The sequence below is a fragment of the Vicugna pacos genome, chromosome 11 (genome assembly GCF_048564905.1).
Source record: "Vicugna pacos chromosome 11, VicPac4, whole genome shotgun sequence".
Taxonomy (NCBI): domain Eukaryota; kingdom Metazoa; phylum Chordata; class Mammalia; order Artiodactyla; family Camelidae; genus Vicugna; species Vicugna pacos.
In genome coordinates, this window is record NC_132997.1 from 20,925,437 (window position 1) to 20,941,215 (window position 15,779).

Here is a 15,779-nt window from a genome sequence, read left to right on the forward strand (position 1 = left end):
ATGATTTAAATAAGTGCCTTTTATTTTTCCTATACATTGTCACATACATCAACTAAAATTCTACTAAAGTAGAAATGTCTAAAGTGTCCCCAAGAGAGACTGCTGTGTCTTATCAGGTGTCTGGTCTGCATGCCAGTTTGGGGTGGGGATCAATGTGACAGGAGACAGACTCTAGTCTTCATCTGGCCCAGATGCTTGTGTTCTGGGCCTCTGGTCTCTCACTGCAAATGCCCAGGATGGACATGAAGAGTCATTTTCAGACTGATCCATGCAGCCCTGGGGATTCCTGGAGGCTCTGTTATGTTTTTGTTTTCAAACTACCATGCAAGCTTCACTTAGAAGAAAGTATCCTGAGTTTAAAAAAACCAAACCAAAATGTGGACTTGGGTGTCCCTTGGGTTTTCCAATATGAAGAATTTGCAGTCTTGTAGATTCTCAAATGACAAACTTAAAGGAGCAAAATCTCTTATTACTCAGTGCCTCTTGGTGAGTGTTCATTATCTCTTATTAAAGTGGAAGGTAGATTGTCAAATAGTCAGATAAGACATTCAACATTCCATCCTTCAGGACTGGTGTGTTGGCTTCTATCATTGTACAGACTTAAGTGGCTAATATAAAAAGTGAATGTCTTTGCAGGTACTTCCTGGCCCCAAAACAAACTAGCAATTGAGGGAAATAACCATGATTGATGTGTAAAGAAGGGCATAGTGCTAATCTGATTTTGAAAATAACTGGTGACATGAGGGTTATATATTTTGTGTGTTAAATATACAGAAAAGCAGTCTTGTCTTATAATATGGAGATATAACTGGGAGATAACCTGCATATTTTGGGTACTTATGGTTAAAAGATATATTTTAGTTAGTTTTGTTTTCTGATCAGAGAAGTGAGAAAATTTGCTATTAAATATATTGTCTTCTTCCTTTTCAACCCAGAATCTCAAACTGCTGTTGTAGAAACTCTGAAAAAATAATCAGATGCTGTTCAGGAGGTAAGAAGATTTGATTAGGATGTCAGATCCCTTTCTCTTATTTGTCTTAAAATTGTGACAAACTGATTTCTCTTTCCATCTGCCTGCTTACTAGGCTGCCCTGTTTCTCAGCCTGCAGGGGAATCCAGGCAGGTGGAAGCAGATGCTTTCTTCCATTTAGACTTTGCCAAGAAAGTCAGCCTTGAGGTGGAACTGAATACAGGTGTCTCAGATTCTGTGTTGTTGTGTGTCCAGCCAAGGAGCTGAGCCCACAGCAGCCTCTCCAGCAGTGAGCAGGGCCACTCTGTGCAGGAGAATGTGCCTGATTGAGCTAACAGTCACATGGATAAGAAGTTTTTAATGTGTTAGAGCTTTCCTAAAATCAAATAATATTCTTCAGTTGCTTTGGTTGGATAAAGCATTAGTTTAATTTCCACAAAATTTTTTTATTCTGTTAATAAGGAAGCCAAATGTTATGACTTTTTTCCCTGCACAAATATACACCTCCTGCAATAATACGAAACACTTATAATTGTGGTTAGCAATTGCTCTTTTGAGTATAAAATCATTTGAAAATTTTACTTACACATACTCCCACTATTCTTTTAAAAATAACTTAGCATTTGAAATTGCCAATAAGAAGAATGTTTTCTGGAGCATGGTGTAAGCAGAAAATGAAACAGTTTATTCCTCAGTTCCAGGCTCAGGTCTGTTTCTGGTTATTTTGTGACAACATACTCAGGCTATCTAGGGCATAGTGTTCATCTCTGTAAAATCAAATAGTTTGCTGATTTTTGAGACTTTTTCCAAATATAAAATGGCTTCCCTCTTCAAGTGAAGCAGCCCTGCATCATACATGAAAGTTTGCTCCTCCTGGAGGAGAAAAAAGACTATAACATTAGTTGAGAACTTCGTTTCATATGTCCATTCCTGTGCTTTTCAGAAATATGGCTAGATTGGTCATTATCATAAGAGTAAAGATTCTCTTAATGTTAATGTCATAAAACAGGTTTTCCCAGCTTCTTTTTTTAGAGCAGAAACCTACATCATGCAAGGGGACTTGGAGAGGCGTGGTGGGCTCAGCTGAATGTTAATTACTGTGTAATGATTAGCTGATAGAGAATACGATTTAGAAAAACAAAGAGTGGTAAAGAGAAATAAAGTGAGATATAATTAAGAAAAATATTTATAATGTCTTTTCATTATTTTTGTGACTCTTTTTCTGACATGACTAAGTTCTAATCTGAGCTAATGTATTAGATTTTTCTAGTTCTCATCTCCAGGCCATATCTTACTGAATTCTCTGTTATATATGATAATGCCAAAGAAAACCTGGACAAAAAGTGTTCTACACAATCAACAATGATAAAGCACATACAACATTGCTCTATATATTAAGATTCCAGCTATAATTCAAGGTAGATATTCGTGTCTATAAAATTATAGTGACTTTCTATTTTTCTTAAGCTGTGAACCAATAATAAGCAGAAAACCTGATGAACTGGGTGATTTAAAAACAGCTGATGGTACAGCTTGGAAACGCAATGGTGAAATAGACTGATTTAAATTTCACAGCTTCTCATTTCCTTGTTGCCAGTGAATTGTCTGGAAGCTAGAAAATGTAATACACTAATTGGGAGGTGACAATATTTGGAAATAATTGAGGTCAAGCAGTCAGCAGTGATACCACTTACTCTTGGAATCACTGACTCTTTGTCATAAGTTTACTTCGGGACTGGTTCTTTCTTTAGATGATGTTTGTCTGTGTCATACGAGGCTAAAGAACTGGCCATAAAATGGGTTCAGGAAACCAGAATTAATTGCCAACCTTCTGTGCACCTATTCTTTTACTGTATTATCTTATGCAACACTTAGAATAATCCTTTAAAGTAATTATTATAATTGATATTTAACTGATAAGAAAATGATGTTTATAGGATATAACTAGCTTTAGGTCAAAAAACTGATAAAAGGGTGAGAGCCAGGATTTGAACATAGGTCTGTTTGACTTTATACCTCATGTTATCTCCACTGTGATAAAAGCTGTACGTTTACATGGGTCATTGCCCTGTGGCTGCTTAATACCATCTCATGCCAAAATCATCAAAGGATGAGGTGACACGTTTACATTATTCTATTATATTTATACCATTTGTAAGAGTCTGATGTCAAGATGCTTCAGAGGCATAGAGAGAAACCGGTCAGGTCACCTGTCCATGTTTAAGTTTTATCAGAACTTTGCCGTGCTAGCTCTGGTGCTTCATTACTGTTTAAGAAACCTGACCATTCTGTTTTTCCTGTAAAGCACCTTGCTTCTTAGTTACTAGATGACAGTCTTTATCTCTGTAAATTGCCCCTGCAGAAGGAAATGGGGAGTTTTAAGCCCATTTTCTCTGTGTGAATAATAAACGTGAGAGGTTTCAGCGCCCTCCAGGGCTGCCTGCCCTCTCTGAGGTGGTGATGCAACGTGAGACCCAGGACCACTCAGCCAGGGCGTGGAGCCAGGTGCTGGGCTCCCTCTGGGGTTTTCTTCAGATGCCAGTTCAGGCACCTCTTCTCTCAGTCTGAGCAGCACACTGGTATTTGTTGAATGGGTTTTGACTTTGACTCTCTCATTGTAATTAATAATTCTGAGAGCTCCATATCCCTGGAAGAAGCATGGCTCTTAAAGCCTTTCCTCAGCTGAAAGGAGTCAAAGGCTGCAGTGATGCTCAGAGCAAACCCAGTCAGCACTCACATGAAGAGAGAGAACTACTGTTGCTCCTTGGGTGCTTTTACAGATGCGCCTATGGAATTAGGAAGTTTTAAATTAAAACTACTTTCTTTACACCTCACTTACTGATTATTTTAATTTTAAATAATTTGCTCTGAAAATCTGCTGTGTCTAAAGAGTTATTTCATAAAAGTGAAATAGGATTCTCAGTTCTGTTTTTTTATTCTTTGGCATTTGAAATACCATTTATAAACTGAAAATTCTTTTACATTTTTACAGTATATAAATATTGTAGCCAAATGTCATTCTCTAGAAGCATTTGCTCCTACCTTAAAGATTAACATATGGTAGCAAAACTGGTTACCACCCAGTTTTTCATTTGTTTTTTGCTTTTGAAATTATATATAAGATGTGTGCTTTCAAGTATTTTCCTAAAACTCTTAGCACCTTTCTAATTTAAATGGACATGTTGAAAGGTAAATAGAATGAAGTTTGATCTTTAAAAACTCCAACTTTGGGGCAAGAATTGATAACATCAAGCAATTTAAAGTTAGGTCTACCCACACATTATGATATTTATTAATTGTGAATAGCCACATCTATGACAAAGTGCTGGATAATTAAAGAAATTAAATAAGATCAATACTCTCTTATCACATATGTTGTATAGTTTATATGCAAATACATTCTCAAAGGTTAGAAAAATGCTTCTGATTTGAGGGGAGTGGCAAAATCCTATCTCATTCCAGTTTTAACCTTCTTTGAAATCGGCTTTAATCTCTTCCCCGGGGTCCTGCTCTGGTCAGTCCCCCCGGGCCCTCTCAACCTCGCAGTGCCTAACTGGGCTGCAGACTTAATCGAGGGATTGAATATTCTTTTCTATTGGTTCTCCTTTTAAAGTATCTCCTATAGGGCTCTGTATACAACAACCCCTCAGTACAATGTATTATCAGCTTCAGAAACATCTTTATTTAGGAAGAAATCAAGGAAACACATGTGACTAATGAGGAGCAGCCTGGTGGTCAGTGGTACTTGAGGGACTACTCACATGTGTCTTGGCAGAGACAGGTTCAAAGAGTAAAAAAAGAATTGCTCAGATCAAAAGAAAGGTGTGGGGAATGCAATTCTGAAGAAATAGAAATGGAGACATGAAAACAAGTCACTTGAATTTTATTAGAATTTATTAGTTATATCAAAATGTTGGAAAAATCATTGTTTAATGTTAAGTTCCTGATAAACTGTAAGGCAAAAAAGGATAGAATCCACATAATTTAATTATAAATCCACAAAACCACAATTCACAAGACAAGCATACAGCTAAAATATAGACCAGAGTAGGAAACAGAGGGGTTCAAGAAGAGAGGCAAAGGCGTGGCTGAGGCCCCAAAACACGGGTTACTCTTCCTTGAAGTTTACCTCAGACTCTGCTCTTTCTTAGGTGCTTGATAAACACTTTGGCTCAGTGAGCGTGGGGAGGATGAGATGTGGCTGGGGAGGGCGAGGTGTGGCCTCGGAGAGTGGAGTGAGGCGTGGCTGGGGAGGGCAGAGACACAAGGACACCCTTGTGGAGGCACCAGTTTTGAAAATGGGTAACACTTTGGCGAGGTGTTCAATATAATGCATTAAGAAGGAGACAGGATTTTTCTGAAAAGTATTTATTTTATGGAAACTCTAAGAGAAAAAAATTAGACATTTTAATGTTAGAAATAAAGAAATAAGAGAAACTATTCTGTCAATTTTAAGAATGAAAAGCAGCAGGCACCTGGAAAGCAGTTACAACTTGAGATGAGAAGAAAGAAGCATTAGAGGTCACACAATGTTTTTCTTTGCTCTGGGGCCATAGGGCTTACCGTGAAATGAAGCTGTGTGTTTGCCCTACAGAGCCTCAGAGGGTATGAAGTTCCTTTCTGTTGGGCAACGTTGGTAATGATCTGGGGAGAAAGGCAAATTGTTCAAGCAGCTGATCTAAATTGATAACTGGCCGATAAAAGTTCTTAGCTTATAAAGGATGTTTATCTTTCACTGAACTTTGTTGGACATCTGTTGATGTTCTATGTGCAAGGTAGTTGTGGTAGGTACAGAAGGAAATACAAAGAATTGTAAGGTCCTGGGCTTTTCTGTATATATGAAATGATTTGCTTGATGTGATGTGATTTTGTCAAGGTATTTAGTGTATGTTGCACTACAGAATTAAAATAAAAGGGAACTGTTGGGAAATTGTAATTAAGGACAGCTTTTTAGGAAAGGTGCAACTTAGATCAAGTCCTCAAAGTCATCACTTCTGAACAGAGGGAGGGAAGAAGAGAGAGTATTGCAGATGGAGAAGAGAGTGAAGATATAGAAGTAGAAGTGAATGTGGTGTTGAGGCAGGGAGGACACTGACAAGTGCAAGGGTCCTGGGGCCGTGAGAGGCTGCTCACTCCATTCCTCCAGCATCTCGGTCCCCCTCTGGTGCTCCTGCCTGTCCTGCCACCCCGCAGCCCCACAGCCCTGTTTCAGCCCAGCCCCAGCCCAGCCTCAGCCGTGTCGGGTCACCACAGCTGTCTCCCAGCAGATCTCATCACTTCCAGTCCCAACCCCTCCTGATCTTTCCCCCACAGTCCTCCAGAACTTTCTTCCTGAAATTCAGATTTATTTGTATCCGATGTCTGCTCAGACCCATTTGATGACTGCTCATAGGCTCTGAGAGAAGTGTCAGACTCCGGAGTTTGACGGGCAAGGCTTTCCCTTGCCATCCCTTGCCATTAGCCTCATCCCTCGCTATTTCCTGCCTGTTTAGTTTGTTCTAGCCTTGAAAAGACAGGCAGGTTTTCTGAAAACTTTAGCATTCTTCCTGTCTGCCTTTTACATTTTTTTTCTTCTGCACTCCTAGTGGCCTTTTTAATCCACTGAATTTCTATTTCTTAATCTAAACTCATGTCAAACTTCACTCCCTCTTAGACACTTTCCCAGAGAGGCCTCAGTCTAGAGACTCCTTTTGATGTCTCTTCTGGGATCCCTACACTTGCCTTACTTTCCCATGATTGGCGCCTCATGCATGTCTCAGAGGCAGTAGGGTTCCTTAGAGCTAAGACTCTCCATATTCTGTTTGCCCCTCCAGTATCTAACATAGTGCCTGACATTTCTGGGCAGATCAGGAAATGTTTGATGAATGAATAAACATACTGGTGACCACGCTGACTCAAGCAGAGGTGCTTACTGGGGAGAGGTGGAAATTTTGCTTATATTCACAACATAGTGATTGAGTATTGGGCTCTGAGCCAGTGTGCCTGGGCACAAATCCCAGTTATCCCACTTTTAACTGGGGAACCTCAGCCATGCTTTTTATTCTCTATGCCTTAATTTCCTCATCTACAAAATGGGGATAGTAATAACTCCTGTCTCATAGGTTTCTGTGAGATTTAAATGCATTAATTTTCATGAAGTGCTTAGAAGAACTCCTGGCACATGGTAGGCACTCAAAATGTTAACTTATATTTTGTCATTATTATTGTCATGTCTGAGCAGTACTCTGGCTTCCAGAGTTGCCTTCTTAGCACAGTTGATCCTCATCAATTAGAGATTCTGTATTTGTAAGCCTGACAACTAGCTAGAATTTATTTACAGCCCTGAAACCACTGCTTGCAGACCCTTTACTTCATTTGCAGACATGCGCAAAGTGGTGAGAAACTTGAGTCACCTGGCGTGCGTCTTCCCCAGCCACGGTGGGATGAAGCAACACTCTGCCTTCTTGCTTCAGCTAATTCTGTAAATAAATGTCTTTTCTGCTGCCTATTTAGTGCCACATTTTCCACCTTTTTGTGCTTTCTGCTGATGACTTGGCCATTTAAAAAGCCCCCAAGCATAGGGCTGCAGTGCTGTTCAGTGTCCTAGGTGCAGGAGGGCTGCGGTGTGCCTTACAGAGAAAGTGTGTGTTACATACAATGTATACATTTAATACAATTTAAATATATTTATTACATTATATAAGGTGACTTTAGAAAATGTAGCTGGAGGCTTGTGGGAACTGAGCACTTTTTCCCCAGAAGCAGCGGTTCAGTGCTCACTAATTCATTGTTCTCGTTGACTTCATACAACATAACTGAATAAGGGGAGCCGACTGTATCCCATTGAACCCTCACAGTAGCCCATGGCAGTAGGCAGGGGAGGTAATTAGGGTATCCACTTTTTTACAGGCTATTAAAGACCTTATGAGCCAGGTAGAGTGTTTAGAATGTTTTATGCTCAACATAAGAGCCATGAGTCTTTGAGCAAGGATGTACCATGATGAACTCATGTTTAAGGACCTTGTGAGAAAATGTCATATGATAAGAAGAGGGAGACTAGAACCAATCAGGAGGACCAGATCCTAAAACTCTCAATTATGAAGTGGGGAGATTCTGAACTAAAGTGCTGATGTGATAAAGAAAAAGTAGCAGCCAAAGGCTGAACTAATGGATTTGATAACCATATCTAGAGTATAAATTTAGGCTTTGGTTCTCAAAGTGTGGTCCCTGGAGGAACAGCATCAGCATCATCTGGGAACTGGTTAGAAATGCAAATTCTCAGGCCCTGCCCCAGGCCTACTGAACTGGAGATGCAGGGGGTGGGGCCCAGCAGTCTGTGAGTAAACAACCCCTCCAGGGGATTCCACTGCACATCAAGTTTAAGAGCTAATAAGTTAGAAACATTAATCAAAGCTACTGCCAAGCCTCGAGAAAGTGCAAGGCAGTGAGGTGATATTTATTTATAGGATAAGATGCATTGTAAATATAAAGAAAAAGGAAAGTAATCAAATAGAAATATTATGTCAATTTTTCCTCAATAAAAGATAAAATTTAACAAAATAGCAATGATAACTATGCAGTCACAATATGGAAGTGAAGTATTGTTGAGAGGGGAAAACTTGCAAATCAGCAGTACAGAGATGAGAGATTTAAGATGATAAAATTGTTGATCTCCTCTAGCACAGAAAGAGAGGATTGTGGGCCAAGGACAGAGTCTTGGGAATTACTACAAGTTTGGTACTGTACTCCAAAAAAATTCAAATGAGAGAAGAGAAAAGCAAATGAGGAGAGAGTGTAAAATTATAGAAGCCAAGTGAGGAGAGGATTTTAAGAAGGAAGGAGTGAGAAATAGTTTCGCAGTCTTTATAAAGGCTAAGTTGGAGCTGTAGTGTTGGCAGTGAGAACACGAGGGTCACCAGGACAGCAGTTCCAGCCAAGTGGCAGCAGGGTCAGAAGGTATAGCTCTGCCCCTCTGGGTAACATTCCCAAGCCATTGCATTTGATTTTCTGTGAGCTTCGTTGTTTGGAACTTTTATGATGTTGGAGGCTAGTTGGGTATTGACGCAGGGAGGCAGCTGGGAGGTGAGGCACTAAGCTGTGTTGTTTGCGTGGATCATCAATGAAGGGAAGCTGTGACAGACTGTTTTCCTTCCTTGCACTAACTCAGACAGTTAAGGAATGTTTTGCTTTGGAGTATAGTGCAGGACCTTGCCACAACGCAGGTCATGGGAGAGAAAATTCAGAAGATGTGAGGGAACCAGAAAGGCTGTTTATTTCCATTTTTTTCTGACTCCTTTCCTAAACATGCTGTTTATTACCTCCACTCTGGTCATTCACTAATGATGGTGACTTTAACCTTTCCATCAATCAGATTATCAACTGCTGCCATAGGAGTTTAAAGTTACCCAGCCAGTTATGATTTCTGACTTATCCCTCTCCTCTCCACCTCACATTTTGCATCTAGGCAGTGAAGGGTTTGGAAGTGATTTGTCATTTCCATTCCAGTTCAAAAATATTACAATTTCAATAGCTCATCGTTTCCTTTGTAAGGATTCCAGAAATGCTATTTTAGTGCTCTGGGAGAAATGCTTTTCCATAAAATGCTCTCATTTAAGGCACCCTAGGTATGTTATTTACCAGTTACCGTATTTTCTGATATTCCCTTATTTCTTGAAGTTCCTTTTCAAAGTTGAAATTTTCTTTTTGAATTGCAAAGGAGAGTTTTATTTATTTTGTCCTTGTGATCATTTGAGTTTTTCCCAAGAATTTGTATATTTTTCTTTCTTAAGAATTTTACCTTTGAGACTTTTTTATTTTTATTTTTTAAAACGTTTTTATTGATTTATAATCATTTTACAATGCTGTGTCAAATTCCAGTGTAGAGCACAATTTTCCAGTTATACATGAACATATATATATATATTCATTGTCACATTTTTTTCTGTGAGCTACCATAAGATCTTTTGTATGTTTCCCTGTGTTATACAGTGTAGTGTTGTTTATCTATTCTACATTTTGAAAGCAAGAATAAACAAATGGGACCTAATTAAACTTACAAGCTTCTGCACAGCAAAGGAAACCATAAGTAAAACAAAAAGACAACCTACAGAATGGGAGAAAATTTTTGTGAATGAAACCGACAAAGGCTTGATCTCCAGAATATATAAGCAGCTCATACCACTTAATAAGAAGCAACCAAACAACCCAATCCAAAAATGGGCAGAAGACCTAAACAAGCAATTCTCCAAGGAAAACAAGCAAATGATCAATAGGCACATGGAAAAATGCTTAATATCACTAATTATCAGGGAAATGTAAATCCTTTTCAAAGTTGAAATTTATTATACTTTATTTCTGTGCATAATCTTATTCTATTTTAAAATCTGGGTTTATTTTCCTATAGAATAATAACAAGTATTAGCTTATTGGAAATCTGGAATCTCACTGGTTTTCTCCAAAACCTAAGACTGGTCAGAATTTACAGCTTGAGAAATAAAGAGTTAAGGAATAAGTATGTGTCTGTGAAGAGTAGAATTCATATTTTACAGCTATCTAGAGGTATCCTAACTTGCCAGTAATATGGCCTTAGAATTTAGCAGAACTTGAAAATCTGAATATTAGAGAAAATGAATTACATAGTAAACATAGTAAAGTTTCAAAGATGAGCAAACTTAACTTTTCAGCAGAAGCTTTCCATGAATATATCTTAGCTTTCTTTTTGACAGTTTTGGCCTTAATATTATACTAATGTTTCTTTTTCTGGGAACCAGATACTCTTTATTTTGAAAATACTTTGTTGAATGTATTATTTTTAATGGCAGCTTGTATTTTGTGACATTCAAGTGATCAAGCAATTTATAAGAAATAACCAACATCACCCACATGTAAGATTATACAGAAATGAAAGAATTTTGGCTAACTTATTGTACACAATTGTTCAGTCAAAGTGGATGGCAGACTCTACCACTTATGCTAATTTACAGGTTTGAAGCAATATTTTTAAAAAATAATGTCAAATTTGGTGATATGTAAAATAAAATACTTAGTATGCTGAATAAAATAGATTTGTCATCTTTCCTCTGGTACTTGCCCCAGGACCTGGTCACCCACCAGTTGGTGGGCAACAACCCTGGGGCCACCTGGACCCTGACTCTGCTCATCAGTGAGCTGGTATTAGCCCCAGCATTTCCCCAGCTTCTGCAGTCAGCTCTCTTGTGACCCAGTTCTGCCAACGAGTGGCCAGCAGCCTGTGTACAAGGCAGAACCTGGCATCTAAGTGGACCAGGAATCAATGAAGCCTACCCACATAGCCAGCCCACCACAATAGAATGATCCATGCCTCATAGGGGGAACATACAGCATAGAGCTTGCATAATGAGAGGGGAGCGTGCTGCTGGGACACAGGATGTCTCCTGCAGAGGGACCCCTCTGCAAGGTCCTGAAATGCAGCTACTGTACCAGACACATAAAAATAAAAACAGAAAGTTAGGCAAAATGAGGCAGCAAGGAACATGTTCCAGACAAAGCAACAAGATAAAACCCCAGAAGAGCTAAGTGAAGTGGAGATAGTTTACCTGAGGAAGAGTTCAGAGTGATGATGGTAGAGATGATCAGAAACTTGGGAGGAAAATGGATTCACAGAACAAGAAAGGAGTTTTTACAAAGAGTTAGAAAATATAAAGAATAACCAAACAGAGATGAAGAATATGATAACTGAAGGGAAAAATACACTAGAAGGAATCGACAGTAGACTAAATGATACAGAGGAAGGAATCAGTGAGCTGGAAGACAGAGGAAATCACTGATGCTTAACTGAAAAAAGAGTAATAAGAATGAAGAGAAATGATAGTTTAAGAGACCTCTAGAGCAGCATCAAGCACACTAACAGTCACATTATAGGGGTACCAGAAGGAGAAGGGAGAGAGAAAGGGACTGGGAACATATTTGAAGACGTACTAGCTGAAAACTTCCCTAACTGAGATAGGAAACAGTCACCCAAGTCCAGGAAGTACAAGAGTCCCAAAGAGGAGCACACCAAGACATATTGTAATTAAATTAATGACAAAACTTAAAGATAAATGGCTAATATTGAAAGTAGCAAGGAAAAATCAACAAATAACAAACAACAGAACTCCCATAAGGCTATCAGCTGACTTTTTAGTACAAAGTCTTCTGGCCAGAAGTGAGTTACACAATATTTAAATTGATGAAAGGGAAAAACCTACAACTACAGATACACTGCCCACAAAGTGAGCATCTCATCAGTAAAGGCAAACATATAGTAAAGGTAGGAAATCATCCACACACAAGTAGGACAGTTAAAAGACAAAAGTAGTAGTCACCTGTATCCACAATAAGCAGTTAAGGGATACAAACAATAAATTAGATGTAAAATATTATATCAAAAACAATAATCATGAGGGGAAGAGAGTACAAATGCAGGATTTTTAAAATGCATTTGAAATTAAGAGGTCAGCAAACTTGTAACAATCACATGTATATACTGCATGCTAAATAAAAACCTCATGGATACTCACTTTGGCAGCATGTAGATACTGAAATTGGAATGATACAGAGAAGATTAGCATGGCTCCTGCACAAGGATGACATGCAAATATGTGAAGCATTCCATATTGTTTGGAGTTTGAGATTTGTGAATTTTAAGCACTATATATAAAAATAGATTTCGAAAGCCAAATTTATTCTGTATAGCACAGGGAATATCAATATTCAATATCTTGTAATAACATTTAATGAAAAAGAGTATGAAAATGAATATATGTATATATATATATATATATATATATATATATATATATATATATATATATATGCATGACTGGGACATTAGGCTGTACACCAGAAGTTGACATATTGTAACTGACTATACTTCAATTTAAAAAAAAAACAACCTCATGGTAATCACAATCTAAAAATATATAATAGGTACATAAATAAAAAAGGAATCCAAACATAACATTAAAGATAGTCATCAAATCACAAGAGAAGCAAACAAAAGAAGGAAAAAGGAACAAAAAAAGACCCACAAAAACAACCCTAAAACAGTTAACAAAATGACATTAAGGACATACATATCAATAATTAGTTTAAATGGAAATGGGCTGCATGCTCCAATCAAAACACATAGAGTGGCTCAATGGATACAAAAATGACCCATATATATGCTGCCTACAAGAGACTCACTTCAGATCTAAAGACACACAGACTGAAAGGGAGTGTGTTTTCACTCCCAAAGTGTTTTCACCCAAAATAAGCATAATAGTGTTTTCACCCAAAATAAGCATAATACATTCTGTTCAAGTGCACGTGGAACATTTTCCAAGATAGATCACATGCTAGGCCACAAGTCTGGGTAAATTTAAGAAAAATGAAATATCAAGTATCTTTTCTGACCATAGTGCTACAAGACTAGAAATCAAGTACAAGAAAAAACTACCAAAAAAAAAAAAAAACTAACAAAACCCCAAACCCACAAATATGAGGAGGCCAAACAATATGCTGCTAAACAACCAATATATCTCTGAAGAACTCTAAGAGGAAATTTAAAAAATACCTGGAAACAAATGAAAAGGAAAATATAATGATCCAAAACCTATGGAATACAGCAAAAGCAGTTCCAAGAGTGAAGTTTATAGTGATACAAGCTTGCCTCAGGAAACAAGAAAAATCTCAATAAACAACCTAACCTTACACCTAGAGGATTACAAAAAGAACAAACAAAACCCAAAGTTAGTACAAGGAAAGAAATCATAAAGATGAGAGCAGAATGAGATGAAATATAGACTTAAAAAATAATAGAAAAGAGCAATGAAACTAAGAGCTGGTTTTTGCAAAGATGAACAAAATTGACAAAGCCATAACCATATTCATCAAGGAAAAGAGAAGGGCCCAAATCAGTAAAATTAGAAATGAGAAAGTAGAAGTCACAACTGACACCACAGAAATACAAAGGATCATGAGAGATTACTACAAATACATGCCAATGAAATGAACAACCTAGATGAAATAAACAAATTCCTAGAAATGTACCATCTTTTAGGACAGAACCAGGAAGAAATAGAAAATATGAACAGAACCAGTTACCAGCAATGAAACTGAGTCAGTAATAAAGGGAAAAATAATAAAAAAAAAAACCCTACATACAAAACTCCAGGACTAAATGGCCTCAAAAATGGATTCTATCAAACATTCAGAGAAGAGTTAACCTATTCTTCTCAAACCATTTTGAAAAATTTCAGAGGAAGGAACACTCCTGACCTTGCCAGCATCACCACGAAACCACAACCAAAGATATCACACAAAAAGTAAAATTATAAGCCAATATCACTAATGAACATTGATGTAAAAATCCTCAACAAGATAGTAATAGAGTGAATCCAATAATACATTTAAAGGATCATGAACCATGATTAAGCAGGATTTATCCTAGGGATGCAAGGATGGTTCAATAGCTTCAAATCAATCAATGTAATACACATGAACAAACTGAAAAATAAAAACCATATGATCTTTTTAATAAATGCAGAAAAAGCTTTTGACTGGATTCAGCATCCATATATGATATACACTGACACACACACACAATAGACTATTACTCAACTATAAAAAAGAATGAAATTCTGCCATTTGCAACAATATGGAAGGACCTGGAATTTATTATGCTTATTCAAATAAGTCAGAGAAAGACAAATACTGTATGAAACCACTTATACTTGAAATCTAAAAAATAAATCAAACATGCATATAATAAAAAGAAGCAGAACCACAGATATAGAGAACAAGCTGGTGGTTATCAATGAGAAGAGGGAGGTAGAGAGGGGCAAAATATTTTTAGGGGATTAAGAGATACAAACCACTATGTATAAAACAAATAAGCTACAAGGATATATAGTAGAACACAGGGAATATAGCTAATATCTTACAATAGCTGTAAGTGGAACATAGCCTTTAAAAATTGTGAGTCACTGTTGTATGCCTGAAACTTACATAATATTCTATTTTTATTATACCTCAATAAAAATATATTTTTAACTTGAGTTTTGGAAAACTTTACTAGAATTTACTTGAATGTGTTTCCTCAAGTAATTTTTTATATGTTCCCATAAAAGGGAAAATGAGAGCATTATTTACATTCTAGGATAACTCAAAAAATACTTATTAATTATTAATGGTCACTTTTAAGGCTATTCTGGAAAAATGAAAATACTCTATATAGTTTACTAATGCAGGTTCAGGAAGAAATTTTGAAAATTTTACTTTCTGGATGAATTTGGGAGCTAGATTTTTGGCTTGTGATTTCTTGTAGCATTGTAATTGGAGAGTGGAATTAACTCTCAGGATATTAGTGATTGTTTATTAAAGTTATTCCTTTTGCTATGGGCTATTTAGAGAATATATGGCCTAATTTCCCAAACTATGCATTGTAATACTGTAGTCTTGTGTGTAGACATTGGTGAAAAATAGTAACTTAGATTTTTTTTAAATATAGGTATGAATACCTACATTTACATATAAATAATAAGAGCCTCACAATTTTGCCTGTTTAAGGTGTGTTATATTCCTTAATTAGTTGCACAGTAAATGAGCGTCCCTTGCAGCTTCCTTGCGCAGTAAGAGCTACCTGCTGTTCTTTGATTACAGGGCAGTAAGGGCCTCCTGGCAGGGCCGTGTCTCTGAAGGTGCAGCTTCTCTTTAGCTCTCATTGAGCAGCATAAATGACCTTCAGCAGGTGAAATGTTGTAGTAAATACAGCGTTTTTAGGGAAGAGGTAATGGGTTAGGATTAAGACTGTTAAGCTTAGACCTTTCCT

The 15,779-nt window shown here is 37.3% G+C and overlaps 1 protein-coding gene and 1 non-coding gene across 9 annotated transcripts in view; both read left to right on the plus strand.

The window, feature by feature from the left end:
* LOC140699184 (formin-2-like) overlaps positions 1 to 15,779 on the plus strand; it is a 131,269-nt gene that overhangs the window by 59,662 nt on the left and 55,828 nt on the right. For all 8 annotated transcript variants that reach the window (XR_012077189.1, XR_012077190.1, XM_072970928.1 and 5 more), the window contains exon 4: positions 936 to 991. The gene's annotated coding sequence lies outside the window, so the exon portion shown is untranslated. The remainder of the gene's footprint in view (positions 1 to 935; positions 992 to 15,779) is intronic.
* Positions 12,485 to 12,587, plus strand: LOC140699959 (U6 spliceosomal RNA). Its single transcript, XR_012078185.1, has one exon. It is a non-coding gene; the product is annotated as a U6 spliceosomal RNA (small nuclear RNA).